Below are 17,845 nucleotides of genomic sequence, written 5' to 3' on the forward strand. Positions count from 1 at the left end.
AGCACATGTCAAAAGCATTCAACAAAAAGGTTCACCCTAGAGAATTCTAGGCGGGAGATCTTGTCCTATGTAAAAATCCTAAGAATCAATAAAATAGAGATCAAAAGGGTAAATTTGAACCTAATTGGCTTGGACCTTATATTATTACAACAACTTTTGGGTCTGGTGCCTATTTACTATCTACAGAAGAGGGAGAGCAACTCCCTGATCCTATCAATGTCTTACACCTAAAGAAGTTATATCCATGATGCACATTCTATCTAGGGGCATCTTTGTACATATTTATTGATCCTTAAAAAAATACAAAAAATGATATAGTCCAAAAATCCAAAAAAATGATATACTATCAAAATTCTACAAATTGGAAAATATCGTGAAAAAATGATGATCTTAGTAATAAGCACTTTGATGCATCTCCATAAAAATTAAACATTCTTAAAAAATAAATAAATAAATAATTCAAGTGGTGAAAACCTAGAAACAGATGCTACTTGAGGCCTTTGCACCCCTATTTCTTAGCGTGTGTCTAGGACACTTGGCCTTTCTCCATCATGCCTTGTCCTTGCTACCTTGGTTTTGAATTGGTCTTTATCTAGGGGGCATAACTATGTTCATTTTGGTCTCTTGGCTATCTTAGTCTTTAGGACACCTTGTAAATGGTGTTTTTCAACACCACCCCAACTGTATTTTTCAATACAACCCTTGACATCAAGTATTTTTCAACACTTATTGGTATGGTCTTACCCAGTTTCATCATGTGATCTTACCTACTTGCAAGCATTTGATCCTTATCCTCAAAATTTGGTATCAATTAACACACTTATATTTTTAAACACAAACACTTAATGCTCAAGATATGTCATGATATTTTATTTGTGTGCTAATGGTTATTGATTTTTGTTGAGTGTCCTTGTCTGATAAGTCTCTCTGGGATGCATAGCTCGAGGACTTGGGGCATGGGGCATATTTTTATTTGTTTTCTACTTGTGGGTGTGGTCTCAAAACTCTAGAGTGTCTCTTATTTTCCCCTTGAAACACTTAGGACATTTGAGGCATCATCCTTGAATGTTTTTGATCAACCATTCTTCTGGTCATCCTAGCATCTATGCCTTGATGCGTGCATGGTTTTGATACACTAAATTGGGTAAGCTAACATCGAAGTCATCTTGACCTTTATGTCTTTGATGCTTATGTTATAATCTTTCCATATTCCAATTTGGTATCAATCACATTCATATCTTCATAGTTATGGTTGTAACTAGTGATGATTAGGTGATTTTTTGATGTCCATTAATAATGGCCCAATGATGAAAATAAGTTTTTTTACATTATCTAATGAATGATGAAAATAAAATCCTATGTTGTAGTTTCTCTTTTGCAAGTACAACCTTGCATTTTCATGTAGCTTGCATTATTAGATTTCATGTTACTTTGCATTTTTAGGCTACATTTTGAGTTTGAGAGGGTTTTTGCTTCATCTTTCTTTTGGAATTTTAATCAACTATGGTCATGTTTTCATTTTTATTTCCTTATCTTCTTTCATGATCTCAATTGAAATTTCTATCCTAAGCAGTTGATTAATTTTGGAGCATTATATTTTCTTCTTTCTATTTCTTTCCATATCTTCCAAACTTCTATCTTCCATTTTCTTTTACCCCACTTCTTTTCTTCTAATTCACCTTTGGGGCATACTATTTCATGTTTGATGATTTACCTTGGTTCTATGATTCTTATATCTTTCATCTTACATAAAGAACTTTATCTTTTGTTCAATTTGATCAAATTTATTAATTTGTTATTTCTCCTCTATGTCATTTCGATTTCAAACATGGGGGAAGAATACCTATCAATTTCAATCCTTGATTTAGTTTTATCAATTTTATCCTTGACTTTTTTAAGTCAAAATTTATTTATATTCTTTGTCCTGATGTCTTCCTACATCAACCACACATCTGGGTTGTTTTGTGATCCCAAATCAATCTCACACTTAAATTTCTTTATTTGACTACATGTGTTCCCAAATAGATCAAACATTTAGTCAAAGAGGGGAAAATGTATGCACCCTAAAATGGTCGCCTAGACTATGGGCCCACATTATTCAAGTTATCAAATTTCCTAAATCAATAGTTTGCAATATTTTATTAAATCAATTCAGATCAATTTCCTTGATCAAATTGTAATTAATTTAATTATTTCCATATTTCCTAATGGTTTGATCATTTTATCCTAGGTCATACTTAATTAAAAGACAACTTCTCTTTTAATTTAATAATTAACCCATATTTAATTAATTAAGAGAAAAATTCCTCTTTTAATTTAACTAAATATTTTCTATTTAATTAAAATAACTTGCTCCCCTTTAATTAAATAGAATCACTTTTGAATTAAAAGAAGATTTCTCTTTTAATTAATTAAATAAAATCCCACATGAAAAAGGATATGAAATAAATGAAAATTAAATAAATTCTTTTTTCCTTCCCTCATTTAATTTTCCTCCTATTTTCTCATTGGTGGAATTTTGTCTTACATAACACTCTATTATCGCATATTGGTTGTAAGAAGCCTCCCACCAACACATTCTTATTTATAAGGGAGAGACCTCTCCTCATTTTTGACATGCACAATTATGCTATTGTTATGCTGTAGGTTCGGAGAGCAACTTTTAGAGGAGTTTGGGCATTAAATCTTTTTGTAGAGAACTTCTATCTTTTCATCTTCTTCTCTCATGCACCTCTGTCTTCCTTCATCATGACCCATCCTTGCATTTTCATATTAGCTTAGATCCATATTTATTTTAATAAATTGATATTGCATTGTTATTTCCTTTCATAGATTAGATTTCCTTTCTTGCATTGCTTTGCATTGTTATCATTTAGATTAGTTTGCATCTTCATTTGCATTCACATTATTATCATTGAATCTCTTATTTCATGGTGTACTTTCATGGGCACAAACTAGCTCAAACTGAGGGCGTCCATCACAAACCCTTGCACTTGATGAATAGAGATCTATGAGCTGCCATTCTAGACCTCATTCTTGAGAAATATTTGGTACAATGACTCATAGAAGTGTGCTCACATTTTAGGCATACAATATTACATTCCTAAGAAATAGTCAAATTTCTTTAAGGACGATATTACATCTATAGGATTTATAAAATATTTACTTAAACCTTCAAAAATAGCACTAAAATATGAAGAATAGTCATGGCCTTTTAAGAATAGCATTGAAACTATGAAGAATAACCATTATACTTTTAAGAATAGTAGTTATATCTTGAAAAAAATTCACTATATATTAAATAAAAATGACATATCTTCACACATAGTGACTATACTTATCTAAAAAGTTCAAAACAATCATAGAAAATCTTGATGGTCAATCATGCTTGTAAAATAGTGTTGAACTAAGAAGAATAGTCACGAAAGCCTTCAAAGACACACCAAACTATTGGAGAACAATCAAAACTTTTGAAGAGCAATAGGAACTTAGCATCAAACTTTAAGGAACAACAAGAAATCTCTGAGGAACAATATCCATTCTTTGAAGAGTGACTATACTTAGAAGAACAGTCACAATGCTTTTAAATAATAGTGAATATCCCTCTTGAAGATAGTCATAAACCAGGAAGAAGATTGAACACTCTCTTCAAAAAAATTCTAACCCTTGAAAAGGTCAAAATCCTCTTTGAAATAGTCTAGGAACCTTTGGAAAAATGGTCAAAATATCAAGGAATGATCATGCAATAAGAACAATCATGTAACTTTCAAAAATAGTTAGAGAACAACAAAAACACTTTGATGAAAAACATCAATATTCATCTTCTAGTGTTGAATGCACCCATCAAGCACAATGAATACAATACTTTAGATTATGCACGTCTCTTGAAAACCTAGCATTCAAAATCCTACTTCTTATTGCCCACTATTGCAATTGATCTTCTATTCATTAAATGAAACCTTGAGTACCTTCTAATTAATAGTATTTCCTACAAAATTATCTCATTCTGCCTCAGACAAAAGATCATTTAGGGAAAAGTAAGTACATTGAGCTATAGAAACTTGGAGTACATAATATCAGTGGTAACAACATTATTTTTATTCAGGTTGAATCTCATAGGAAGGCAACAACACCAACTACTACAAGAAAGTTCAAAGATGAAATCATCCCTATTGATACTAAGGTAAAAAATATTAATTTTTTCTATAAGTTGTCTAGTCTTGTGGTTGAAAAATTTTTAACATAAACATGTTGACATGATCCATATTGTGGCTCTTATTTTTATGCTTAATCTTCTTTATCCTAAAACTAGAGATTGAAAGCATGTGACAATTCTAGTTGATGATGGTTTTCATCCTAATAAATCATTGTATGATCTAGCAAAGCTTAGACCAGTATTCAAGAAGGATAGTAGCACCACTGCTGGCATGTTATTTCCTTCTGTATAGTTTGTTAAGATCAGATTTTTCAACCATTGTTTATGTTGAAAAGTTAGATGTTGTAATAGATTATAAGATTTTAATCTTTTCCAAGACTTTAGATTGTCTCTGGGTACTATGAAATTATTGACTTCTTATCTATTTTATTTAATAAAACTCTTGATGCAACCCATTCGAGAAACTCAAGCCAAGTCAATGATGGAGCTAACCTAGTATTACTAATGTAGAGGTCATTAGCCATGCAAAAGTGTTTACATATTTTCAGTGTTTTCAGGTTTGAAATGACAATTTGATTTTGAGTTAGTACCATTATGGTTGAAATTGTTTCCATTTTATTTTGTCCTAAACTAAATTTTGATTTCATTTTACTCCACCTATTTCAATTGTCAATTTCATTTTACTTTGATTTTACCCATCATGGTTGTTCACATTTTCCTTAACTAATTGCTTAGGAACACATGTTTTCAAGGAGTTTTGTCCTTGTTTAAGTAGACCCAGTTGTTATGGGAGTTGATCTAACTTTTGCAATTCTAGCAGCAGTAAAGGCTTCTAGTTTAGAAGTTTTTGATATTCATTTCTTTGAAATAAATGAGGTAAAACATGGCAACTAGAGCTTAAATAATTGATCATTCAATTAATTGAAGCATGCTCTTTGTTCCCTATTACTTTCTTTCCATGTATGCAAAAAAATTTGGCTAGGATTTTGCCTCTCAATACACATATTGTTGCCAAAAGTATAGACCCTAAAAAGGCAAATGTTAATGGAGAAGCTCTTGCTATTGGTCATTCCGTTGGAGCCACAAGTAATAGAATGACAGTTCTCAATTTTTTTTTGAAATTAGGCTAGGTTTTATTCATATAGGATATATTTGAAAGACACTTAAATGGTGAGTATAAATTTTTTTCAAATCAATTCTAAATTTTTATCTTGGTTGTGTTATCCTTGTGTAAAATGACATTATTACGGAGTAGATGAGTGTTATGACAACTGTAATAGTAGTTCATATAGTCTATAATGAAATACCAATCTTAGAAAATCTATTTGTTATGACTAATAAAAATACATTTTCATGTTTGCAGTCTCTTAGAAAAAATTACTATTGATCATGGCCTTAGGTCTACTGCTATTTTTGGCATTTGGGAGCATGTCTTCACTAGAAGGTATAATTTGAGACTTCTTGATCATGTAAATGGATTTTATCTATTGTTAAAGCTTACTTCAAATGATAATTTGTGGACTATTTCATCTTTATCTTCATTTATGTCAAATCAATCATCAAGGTTTAAATATTAAAGGCATCACAGATGTAGTTCTAGAGGTTTTTTCATATTTGTGTCTAATTTTAACTAGGCTTTGGTTCTCTAAAATTGATTTCTAGACCACCTCATCTTTCGCAAGGTTTCGCATGCCTCATGAACATACAGATGTCTTTGACAAGATTTTCCATTGTAGAAGAGGAGGCATAAGAAGGGCATATTGTATTATTAATATAAATGAAGATATATATATACATATGTATATATATGTATATATATATACATATGTATACATACATACACACACACACACACACACACACACACACACACATATATATATATATATGTATGTATGTATGTATGTATATATATATATATATATATATATATATATATATATATATATATATATATATATATATATATATATGTATATATATGTATGTATATATATATGTATATATATTTGTATGTGTATATATATGTGTGTGTGTGTGTGTGTGTGCGGGTACTTTTAAAATTCCATGAAATTCTATCCAATACATATTGATGATCCTTTTGCAATAGTAAAATTAAATGCATAAATCATGCTCTAATTTTTGTTTTGAATTATTTTGGGTAAATAAATTGTGGTAATAGTTTCTCACATTTTGTTCAAGTTTTGGATTTTGATCTAGTCGCATATTGATTGTGGAGGATTTAAAATTCAATCAACGAGACCTCATTAAGCAACCCAACCTTTATCTACTTGGCATCCTTGTTTGGAATTGATGTTTATGCTATTTACCTTAGGAATCTATATCATTATTATAACTATTTTATTGTGTGAAGTTCTATGAGATATAAAAGAAAAACCCCATAAAAAATATTGGTCATTTGTTATGTGTTTTTAGCTTAAGATCTTGAAAATGTAATGGATATGTTTCCTCCTCTATCTAGTCCCAGAGATCGATCTATAGAGGAACCATATTTATAGTCTTCTATCATGCATCTGGTATCAATTACGACTGTAGAATCATTTAGAATAGCTATTAACACTAACATATAAGCCTCTTTCATTACATTTAATAGTTACATCTTTCTTTGTCACTACATCTAATAGATTTTCTCTAGTTTGTTTGACTATTCAAATATCACTAATACTATTTGTGATCATTATTTCATGAAAAAATTGAACGTCACATTTAAATTATTTATTCTTTCCTTTTGCGTTGTCGTATATGTCATTCACCATTATTCTAGCCAAGATTTTATCTAAATTCTTCCTTATTGAATATTGTATTCTTCACTTGGTTCATAACTACAAGTTGATAAAAATCAATCTAAAGCACTTGGTATCACTCAACTATACATTTATCACCATTTCTTTATCTATATTTAATACTCTTATTCACCACATTTCCTTTGCAAATTCAATTTTCACATGGAGATGCATCCCTTCTCATTTTTCCATATGTCCTAGAGACTTGGACACATTGGGGAATTTGAGTCTTTATTTCCCCATCCCCAATGGTGCCACCAAATTCTACCAACTTCTCCAAGGATGGGGAACATTTTAGTGTTGACTATTTTCTGATTTGACTATTTATGTCCAGTGTTCAATGTTCCAATTCAATGCAGTGTTCAAGTATATAGTCTTTTATATCTTTATATCTTATATTAGAATTAATCTTTTTATAAGTAGCATTTTAAGTACCATATGTACAATATAACTATACACAACCCCCTCCTAATCCGTTGACGTCATTCCCATGATGTCCCCCAAGTGTCCCCAAATTATGGCCCCTTTGTCCCCTATATCCCAAATCTTGTCCACTTATTCTGTTGTCCCCCAAGGTGCTGTAAGTATGGTTTTCATAAATATCATATCAAACTTGGTTAATAGGAAAAATATTGTTAGTTTGTGGTGATTGATCAAGAAAGTACTCTACATACTTCATAAATTAAAATTTTTGGGTCCTATTTTATCAGGCCCTATTTTATCGAGATTTTGGGCTAACCTGTAATTAACCCTAAAGCATTTTAGTACTTGTATAAAAGGGCTTAGGGTTAGGGATAGTTTCATAGTTGTGATGTGAATTAATTAGGTTGTAATCACTCAATCATAAAAATATCGGACTTGGTTTTTGGTGGATGAAGCACAGGGATTGGGTGAACCATGTTAAATCTTGGTGTCGTGTGTTCTTTTCTATGTGATATATTATTTTATGTTATTGGTTATATTTTCATGTAATTTTTATTTCTATCTATGGTTCAATCCTAACAAGTGATATCAGAGCAAGGTTATTTTTCAGTTATCCTCTACAGGAAAGTCTCACGGTTAAGTGGGAGTCTCATGGTTGAGTGGGAGCAATGGCAAACAAGGGTAAGTTGAGGGTTGATAGGTTTAATGGGTAGAACTTCCAGTTATGGAAGATGCAAATGGAAGACTATCTTTATCAGAAGGAATTAGGGAAGACGTTAGAAGGAAATGCCAAGAATCAGGGATCTATGTGAAATGATGAATGCGATCTTTTAGACAGAAAGGCACTTGGAAACATTTGATTATGCTTGGCACCATCGATGGCATTTAATATTACAAACACAAAGTCAACAAAAGATTTGATGAAAACCCTAGTGACACTATATGAAAAGCCCTCCACTTCAAACAAGGTATTTCTCATGAAACATTTATTTAATACAAAAATGGTAGAAGGTGGATTTGATATAGATCACTTAAATGAGTTTAATACTATTACTAGAGAGTTATCTTCTATGCGTGTCAATTTTGATGAATAAATTAGGGATCTCTTGATTTTGTGTTCTTTGCCTGAAAGCTAGAATGGCTTGGTAATGGCTATGAGTAATTATATTCCTAGATCTAGTATGCTAAAATATGATGATGTGATCAGTGTTATTTTGAGTGAGCAAACTCATAGGAAATCCTTAGGTGGATCTACATCAGGAATTTCTTTGAATGCACAAAGTAGGGGTAGAATGACTAAGAGAGGAAGTAATTCTAGAAATTGTGGAAAATCAAGAGGAAAGTCAAAGGGGAGGAGGTTTCAATCGAGAGGACCAAATGACTACTGGTACTATGGGAAACCAGGGCACAAAAAGAAAGATTGTTGAAATAAAAATAAAAATGAAGGAGATAAACTAGATGGAGACAAGGAGGCAAATGTGATAAGTAACAAATCCAAAGAGGATGCTTTTCTTCTATCTTTAGAAAGTGTTGATGATTCATGGGTTCTAGATTCTAGTGCTTCATTTCATGCTACACCTCATAGAGGTTATTTCATTGATTATGTTCAAGAGAATTTTGGACTTGTTTATTTGGGGGATAATGAACACTATCAGATTGTTGGAAAGGGAAAAATTAATATTATGTTGTAGAATGAACCTTGTCAGATTGTTGAAAAGGGAAAAATTAAGATTAAGTTGTAGAATGGGAATCATTGGCTACTACATGAGGTAAGACATGTTTCAAAGTTGAGTAGGAATTTAATTTCAGTAGGAAAACTCAGTGATGAGGGTTGTGTAGTTACTTTTAATGATAAAAATTGGAAGGTTTCAAAAGGTTCCCTTGTAGTAGCAAAAGGTGTGACAGTAGGCACCTTATATCTTTGTACAATTCATATTGTTCCTTCTACTTTAATTGTTTTAGAGGAAAATGAATGTTCAGGAACAATCACTGCAGTTGAACAGGGAAAACAAATAGCTAATGTAGATTTTGATACAGCATTGTGGCAAAATAGACTTGGGCACATGAGTGAGAAAGGTATGAAAGTACTTCATTCAAATAAATTTTTACCAAGTTTGAAATGTGTTAATATGGATTTCTGTGAAATTTGCATGTACGAAAAACAAAGGAGAGTGAGCTTTGTAAAGACTAGGAAAGAAAAAAATAAAGAGAAATTAGAGCTTGTGCATATCGATGTATGGGGACTAGCTCAAGTATCTTCCCATGGAGGCTCTTATTATTATGTTACATTTATTGATGACACAACTAGAAAAATATGGGTTTATTTCCTTAGACAAAAATCTGATGTATTTCAAACTTTTAAGAACTGGAAATGCTTGGTTGAAAATAAGACTAGTAAGAAATTAAAATGTCTCAAATCTGATAATGGTGGTGAGTATCACAATCATGAATTTGAAGATAATTGCTCCACTAATGGTATTTGTAGACAAAAAACTATTCCAAGGACTCCACAAGAAAATGGAGTGGCTAAATGCATGAATGGGACTATAATGGAGTGCGCAAGGAGCATTAGGTTTCATGCTAGGTTTCCCTTACACATGTGGGTGGAGGCTATCAATACTACTATATATTTGATTAATAGAGGCCCCTCTACTCCTTTGGGTTTTTGTATTCCAAAGGAAGCATGGACTGGTAAGAATGTGAGTTATTCTTTTCTCAAGACCTTCAGTTGTGAAGCATTTGCTCAGATAGATTCTGAAAATAGAACCAAGATGGAAGTTGAGTCAAAGAAATGTGTATTTGTTGGATATGGCATTAATGAATTTGGTTATAGCCTTTGGGACTTTGAAAATCATAAAATTGTAAGAAGTAGGGATGTCATATTCAATGAGAAAGTGTTGTACAAAGATCTGTTGCAGCAACATGAGAAGAAAGAAGATGATTATGTAGTTTTGGATGATACTCCAAAAGAAGATGATTATGTAGTGTTGGATGATACTCCAAAAGATGATGTTCTAGCCATTCCTCATGATGTACAACAATAACAGCAACAACAAATACCACACACACTAGTGAATGTAAGATGGTCAACAAGGCAAATTAGATCTCTAGAAAGATTTTCTCCTTATTTGTATTCAATTTTACCTACTGATTCTGGTGGACTTGAATCTTATGATGAAACTCTGTAGGTGGATACTAAGATTCAGTGGGAGTCTGCAATGATAGATGAAATGGACTCTTTGCTGAAGAATAAGACATGGGAGTTGTGCAAGTTACCTGTTAGTGAAAAGGTTTTATAGAATAAGTGGGTTTACATTTTGAAAGGAGAGGAAAGAGGTAAGAAACGATTTAAAGTTAGGTTAGTTGTGAAAGGATTTGCATATAAAAAAAGAATTGATTTTGATGAGATATTTTCTCCTGTTGTTAAGATGACTTCTATCCATACTGTTTACGTACCATGGATACTAGAGATTTGTATTTAGAGTAGCTTGATGTCAAAATAGCCTTAATTCATTGTGATTTGGATGAAGAAATATATATGGTTTAGCCACAGGGTTTTGAGGTCAAAGGTAAGGAGAACTTAGTGTGCAAATTGAAAAAACGTTTATATAGCTTGAAGCAAGCACCTCGGCAATGGTATCTAAAATTTGACAGGTTTATGCATAAGCATGGCTATAACATGTGTCATTTAGATTATTATGTTTATTTTAAGAGGTTGGATGATGACAGCTACATTATTCTATGTTTATATGTTGTTGATTTTCTTGTAGTTGGGTCTAACATGGATCATATTAAGGGTCTGAAACACCAGTTAGCTCATGCATTTGCTATGAAGGATTTGAGAGCAGAAAAGAAAATCCTTGGTTTGAAGATTTGTATAGATAAGAAGAATAGAAAATTGACGCTATCTCAGGCTGATTATGTAGAGAAGGTGTTGCTACATTTCTCTATGGAGAATGTTAAAGCTGTTAGCACACATTTACCTAGTCATTCAAAGTTGACTAAGGAGATGTGTCCCAAGACACAAGAAGAGGAGGATAAGATGTCCAAGGTACCCTATGCTTTAGCTATGGGAAGTCTGATGTATGCTATGGTATGTACTAGGCCAGATATTGCACATGCAATGGGAGTCATTAGTAGGTATATGATTCATCCAGGAATAGAGCATTGGAATGCAGTCAAATGGATTCTCAAATATTTGAGAGGAACATCCAATAAGTTTCTACACTTTAGGGCCTCTACTACTAATTTACAAGGCTATGTTGATTTAGATTTGGTAGGAGATATTGATACCAAGCAGAGTACTATAGGTTATGTCTTTACTACTAGTGGGGCAGCCGTGAGTTGGGTTTCTAGGTTACAAAAAATTAATACTCTATCCACTACAGAGGTAGAGTATGTTGCTACTACATAGGCAGCCAAGGAAATGATATGGCTTTAGTTCTTCTTAAAAGAATTGGGACATCCTTAGAAGGATAATTATTTGTTCATAGGTAGTCAGAGTGTGATTCATCTTGCAAATAGTTCAGCTCTACATTCAAAGACCAAATACATACATTTGTGGTACCATTTCATTTAGTTAGTTTTAGTGGATGGAAAGTTAAAGCTGGAGAAGATTCATACAAATGAAAATCTAGTAGATATGTTGACAAAGGTAGTAACAAAGGAGAAGTTGAACTCCTCTTTAGCTTTGGCTAGTCTTCGAGAATGAACATGAATAAAATAACAACAGAGTCCAGGGTGGTTTGATCTAGTTGGAGCCTTATGGAGTAGCACCATAGCTATATGATTAAACTCCAAGTGGGAGATTGTTCTTGAGTGTGGAGCCTGATTAGTCCCCAAGTGGGAGATTGTTAGTTTGTGCTAACTGATCAGGAAAGTACTATACATACTTCATAAAAATTTTGGGTCCTATTTTTTCAGGCCCTATTTTATCAGGATTTTGGGCTGACATGTGATTAACCCTAAAGTGGTTTAGTACTTGTATCAAAGGGCTTAGGGTTAGGGATAGTTTCATAGTTGTGATGTGAATATGGTTCTTGTGGTGGTATTAAGTTGCAAGGGATTACGGATTGTAATCAAGTTGTAATCACTAGATCATAAAAATATCGGACTTGTCATTTGGTGGATGTAGTCTTCGGATTGCGTGAACCACATTAGATCTTAAAGTGTCTTGTGTTCTTTTTTTTATGATCTATTATTTTCTGTGATTGGTTATATTTGCATGTAATTTTTTATTTATTTTTGGTTTAATCCTATAAACTATGTTCATTATTGGATGCATGCTCATGCATCTTCATCATTCTTGAACAGTTTTCATCCTACTGGGTGAAATCCTATGTCATTGCTGAAAATTTTGTGGTAGTATATCCAATAAGAAACAAGGGAGGATTCTATTTCTATGAATCCAAGCTTCTAAGTGTTACTACTTGTATATTATAGTCCTTACAAAAAATATCAAGTGTTGGAAACCAAGGGAAGAGGGTTCAATTAAGAAATATAGATTCTTAGGCTTTGTAGTTGATTCTTCTCATGGTTCTTTAGTATTATAATTGTATCAATGATATGATGAGTTATGTGTCTATCAATACGCTAATGAAAAGTTCCCCTTTGTGCCTAAATAATTCTACTTTAAGTGCTAAATTTATGTGTGCAAGCCATGATGGAGGCTTGGAGATGGATTGGCTTTATTTGATTTGACCGAATATATTTTGAATTTCTTAAAATACCTAACACTCCATATGATCCCAAAAAAACAACTCCAGAATACTTATCAAAGCTCCAAAATGTAATAAGATTTATCTTCCATGGCTCAAGTTATCAAAAAACATATACTTCATTTAAAATAATTTTGTTGTTGTAACAAATAATCTTTACTTCATTATTTCTTAATATTTCAAAGTTTCTTCTTCATGATACTATGCTTATATAGGTTGTTGCATGAATTTGTTGATAAATCATTATTCATATCTGGTGTACCTTTGATGGACTTACTCTTAAAAGCCATTTAAAAATGTTTAATCACCTTCATTTGCATACTTTCATATTGTATGACCTCCATAAAAATCATGTCTTTTAAAATATTTTATCACCTTCATTTGTAGACATTCATATCATACAATGTCCATAAATATCAAGTCTTTTAATGCCAATATGGGACACTATTTGATATATACTCTTTTTTTATGGTGTGATTGGTTTTTAATTTGAACATGAATGTGAATCTTTTTTTGATAGTGGTAGATGGTGTTAATGCCCATCTTTGCAATCCCTCTCTCTCTCTTTAAAGTCATTCATCTTTGCATATGTTAGCTTACTCATTCAGACCATAATTCACACAATAAGGGTGTCATCATATGTTCTCTTAGACTACATGAACTCCCTAGAAATAAATCTCTAGGTGCATGAAGTATGTATCTATACATATTGATGTATACATTGAGTTCAATATATGGATATTTTATTTGGGTATTTACTGGCCATTTGTATTCAAAGACTTTCTTGGTAGTCTTGTTCAGTGGTTCCAATATAGTCATCTTCTAATGCTACCATATTATATTTAAGAAGGCTACTCTACAAATGTTAAGTTTGAGGATGCTCCATTATACATATTTTCAGTGGTCCTTCATATACCAATATTTAAACATTTGTATGTCATTGTAGTCCTCTACATACATAAGTTTTAAGTTATGTTATTGCAGACTTTCCTTCTATTAATGCTTATGTAGTCTCCTCATTCAATGATGGTTCATTCTCCCTCATTCTCTGTACTGTGTACACATATGGTGATATTTAGACAATAGGTTGCAGAATTAAGCTAATATTTTTATGGGATTTCCTTTCAATCCATGTCTAGATTCCACCCTACTAGAAGAATGGAATCAATTCCCACATCTATATCTTGGGAAGATTGACTAGTTGCATCCTTTAAATGTCAAGAAATGTGTTTTTTTATTATTATATTCATGCACTTGACTGTCATATGAAATCTACTTATATATTCTCTTCTCTAATCAACTTTTGTTATGATTACAACTTATACCACTTTTACAATCCTCTCAATCTCACATTTTCCTGAGTCTACTCACCATCTCTAGCAAAAATATACTATATGTACTCATCGTGAGAATGTAGAGGTAGATACTTGGCATTGATTTATAAAAATCTAACATAAATAGAGGCTCAAAAAGTGGGGCTCCATTATAACACAACATTTCAATGATGTTATATAGGCTTTCACCTAGACAGAACACTAGATTCATCTCACACAACCAGAAACATGCATTGGCAAAGATTTCTCAGCTTACATTCTCAATGAGAGGAGGAAAGCAATGTGGAGAGTCATTGAAGCAATGAGATTTTACAATTTTATCACCACTAACACCACATTAGGACTTGATGTTTAACAATTGTCATTCTTTTAGGTTGGCACATGCATAACAATCCCTCTATTCTTCATGACCATCACTAGAAGAATTTTATATTCACCATAGTGAGGAACTATATATTGGCCTGCTTCCTTCCATAATGAAATCATTCTTGTTTTTCAAGCATTGGTGATGTTTTACCAATGCTTGCATAGTTGTGATTATAACTATAATTGTAAGTGTTCATTTTATTTCATTTTACCTACAGTGGATTAATTTTAATTGATTAGTCTCTACAATTTAAACAAGCATTTAAGCTTTGTGCCCCTTCTCCACCTCTTCCATACAACTTATATTTGTCTGTCAACCATCATCCTGCATAAAGACTATCCATGAAAGGCTCCATCATAGTTAAGGCATGCCTTTTCTTGATCACAAGATAGGTCAAGTGAAAGATACCAAATATCGATAGCGAGATAAAGAATGAAAAAATCATCTTTCTACCAAAGAAAACCAGTCAAATAGACCCTCAAGAAGTTTATCTAAGTTACAAATGAGTTGGAAAATATTTATGTGAATCTATGCAATTGTTTGCCCCAATATTACTCTAGTCAAGATGTTCAATGATATTTTGATCAATCACTAGAATTTCATTTTAGATTACAATATCAAGTTCGCCTAGTTTTTCTTCATCCTCTTTTTGTTCTGGGAGGCCGAACACAATCTTCTTTTCTACATATTTAGAAAAACATATTTATAAAGAACTATACCTTTGTAAAGCAATGCCACATGTTGTAAATGAAAAGTTTCTTGATGAAAATAGTGAGTTGTACGTAGCAGTCATCAAAAAATATTAGAGTGGTATTGTGTATTGTGTTAAATATAGTGTAGTCACATCCTCTGAGGCATATCATCAGATAAATTTGAAGATGAGATCAATAATGAGATTGGGAAGACCGTAACTAATGTTCTTACAGAACAATGAATAAATTAAACCAATAGTTGAGTGGATCGTACAAGACATGTTAGATGTAGTGTTCTTCAAGTACTCTTAATCTGCTCAAACAATAGTCACAGGGAAGAAAATAAAAGGTGAGCCTTGTTTTCACTTTTTAGAAGAATCTATAGTCAAAATCTCTCTAGGCGCTATCTAGTGAGCTACAAAATAATGAAAATTGTTTTGTTAAATTATATTTTTACAGCAATGTAATAGACATATTGGTTGACAAAGCTTGGAACTCTTGGATATCTTTTCTTTAGTTATGTCCACACTATCATTTGTAGATTGTAGGATTACTAGTCTATCTCATATGCAAATATTTACGCATGTGTATTCTTTCTAGGTAGGATGGGCATAGATATGTCCTTCACAAGTGTTTGTATATAAATTACTTAAAACTTCTTGCACAAGACAAGAAAAATCCAATTTTTGTAGTGTGTAATTATAAACTTCATATTAATCTTACATATTGGATAGCATAGAGATTCTCAGGCTATTAGGAAACAAAACCATGGATTCTAATGTAGTACATTATAATAGTATCTTGGAATATAACTCACATAATCTATATCAGCTCTCAGAGGCCATTATGACCAATAGGGCATTGGGATCAATAATAAACAAGAGTCCCTTCATACTAACATGTTTTACCTTTTGTTGGATTTGGAGTCCATCCCACACATTGGATAAGGGACAACGCTGCAACATGAATTAATATTTGGTACTCCATACTAAAAATTCTAAACTTTGGATTGTTTGGAATCCCCATGGTGGGTGGTGATATGTGTGGCTTTTCACAAGACACAACAGAAGAACTCTACAATAGATGGATTCAACTTGGTGCATTTTATCCATTTTCTAGACATTATTCTGTAATAGGTATAGTTCATTGAGAGCTTTACTTATGGAAATCAGTCATAGAATCTGCTAGGAAGGCATAAGGTTTCAGATACCATCTTCTTCAATACATATACACATTATCCTTGGAAGACCATACCAAAGGATCTCCAATTGAAAAGTCTTTATTCTCTACATTCCCTAATGATACTAAAACATTAGGGATCAGCACACTATATCTATTGAGAAAAGGAGTTCTCATGTCTCCTATTTTAAAAGAAGGGGCAAGGAATGTGGATGTTTATAATCCAAAAGTCACATGGTACAATCTATACACTATTTTAGATTCAATAACATTAGAGAGTGGTGCATATGTAACACTTCAAGATCCATTAGATACCATCAATATTTGCATATATGAGGGGACTATATTGCCCATGCAAGACATGGATATGACAACTAGAGAAGAAATAAAAATCCCATTCAGTTTGGTGGTTGCAATGGGTAGCAGGATGGAAGCATATGGGGAGCTATATTTGGACAATGAATATGCTTTGGAAATGAAGATGAAGAGTGTTAAGTCAAGCTTTGTGAAGTTTCATTAAAATGTTGAAGAGGGAGTTCTCTAGCTTAGACTAGAAGTTCAAATTGGGAATTACAAAATTGTGAAGGGATGGTTTCTTAAGAAGATTATGATTTTGGGATTGGGATCTTTTAATCATTCCACCCCTAGAGCTATTGTTTTTGTTAGTAATAATAGGGATGGAAAAAGAAACACAATTGTGGGAGGCATTGTGGATGGAAAATTTGTTGTGATCTCAAATATTTCTCTTTCAATTGGGGATACATTTCAGATGACTATTACATGGAAGAAATAGTTGAGTGAAAGTACTGATCTTTTCTCTAGAATCCAAAAATTATGAATCAAGAAAAAAATTATACGAAGGCCTGATCTTAGGTGTAGTTTTTTTGGTAGATCTATTTGTCATGCAAAATCTAAAGAGGTAAAAAATCTAATCAAAGGTAGAGTTCTCTATGTTTTAAATAGTAATCAAACATATCTTTTACATCATATACAATTAAATTTGGTCACATCCATTAGTTGAAATTAAGAAAAATGCATTACAAGATGGTGTAAGAAAGACCCTAAGTATGAAAGTGAACAAACTTTGAAAAAACAAAACAAAGTTCTTGTACACATCCCTTTCAATATTTAAATTTGTATTCCTAGTTTTTGTTACTGATTTCATAAAATAAA

The 17,845-nt window shown here is 32.2% G+C and overlaps 1 pseudogene; it reads left to right on the forward strand.

Moving 5' to 3' along the window:
* Positions 1 to 17,465, forward strand: part of LOC149578074 (alpha-glucosidase pseudogene) — a 41,855-nt pseudogene extending 24,390 nt beyond the window's left edge.
* The last annotated feature ends 380 nt before the right edge of the window (positions 17,466 to 17,845 follow it).

Source organism: Cupressus sempervirens, chromosome 1, assembly GCF_028749045.1.
Source record: "Cupressus sempervirens isolate cs-2001-9-10 chromosome 1, ASM2874904v1, whole genome shotgun sequence".
NCBI classification, from domain to species: Eukaryota; Viridiplantae; Streptophyta; class Pinopsida; order Cupressales; family Cupressaceae; genus Cupressus; species Cupressus sempervirens.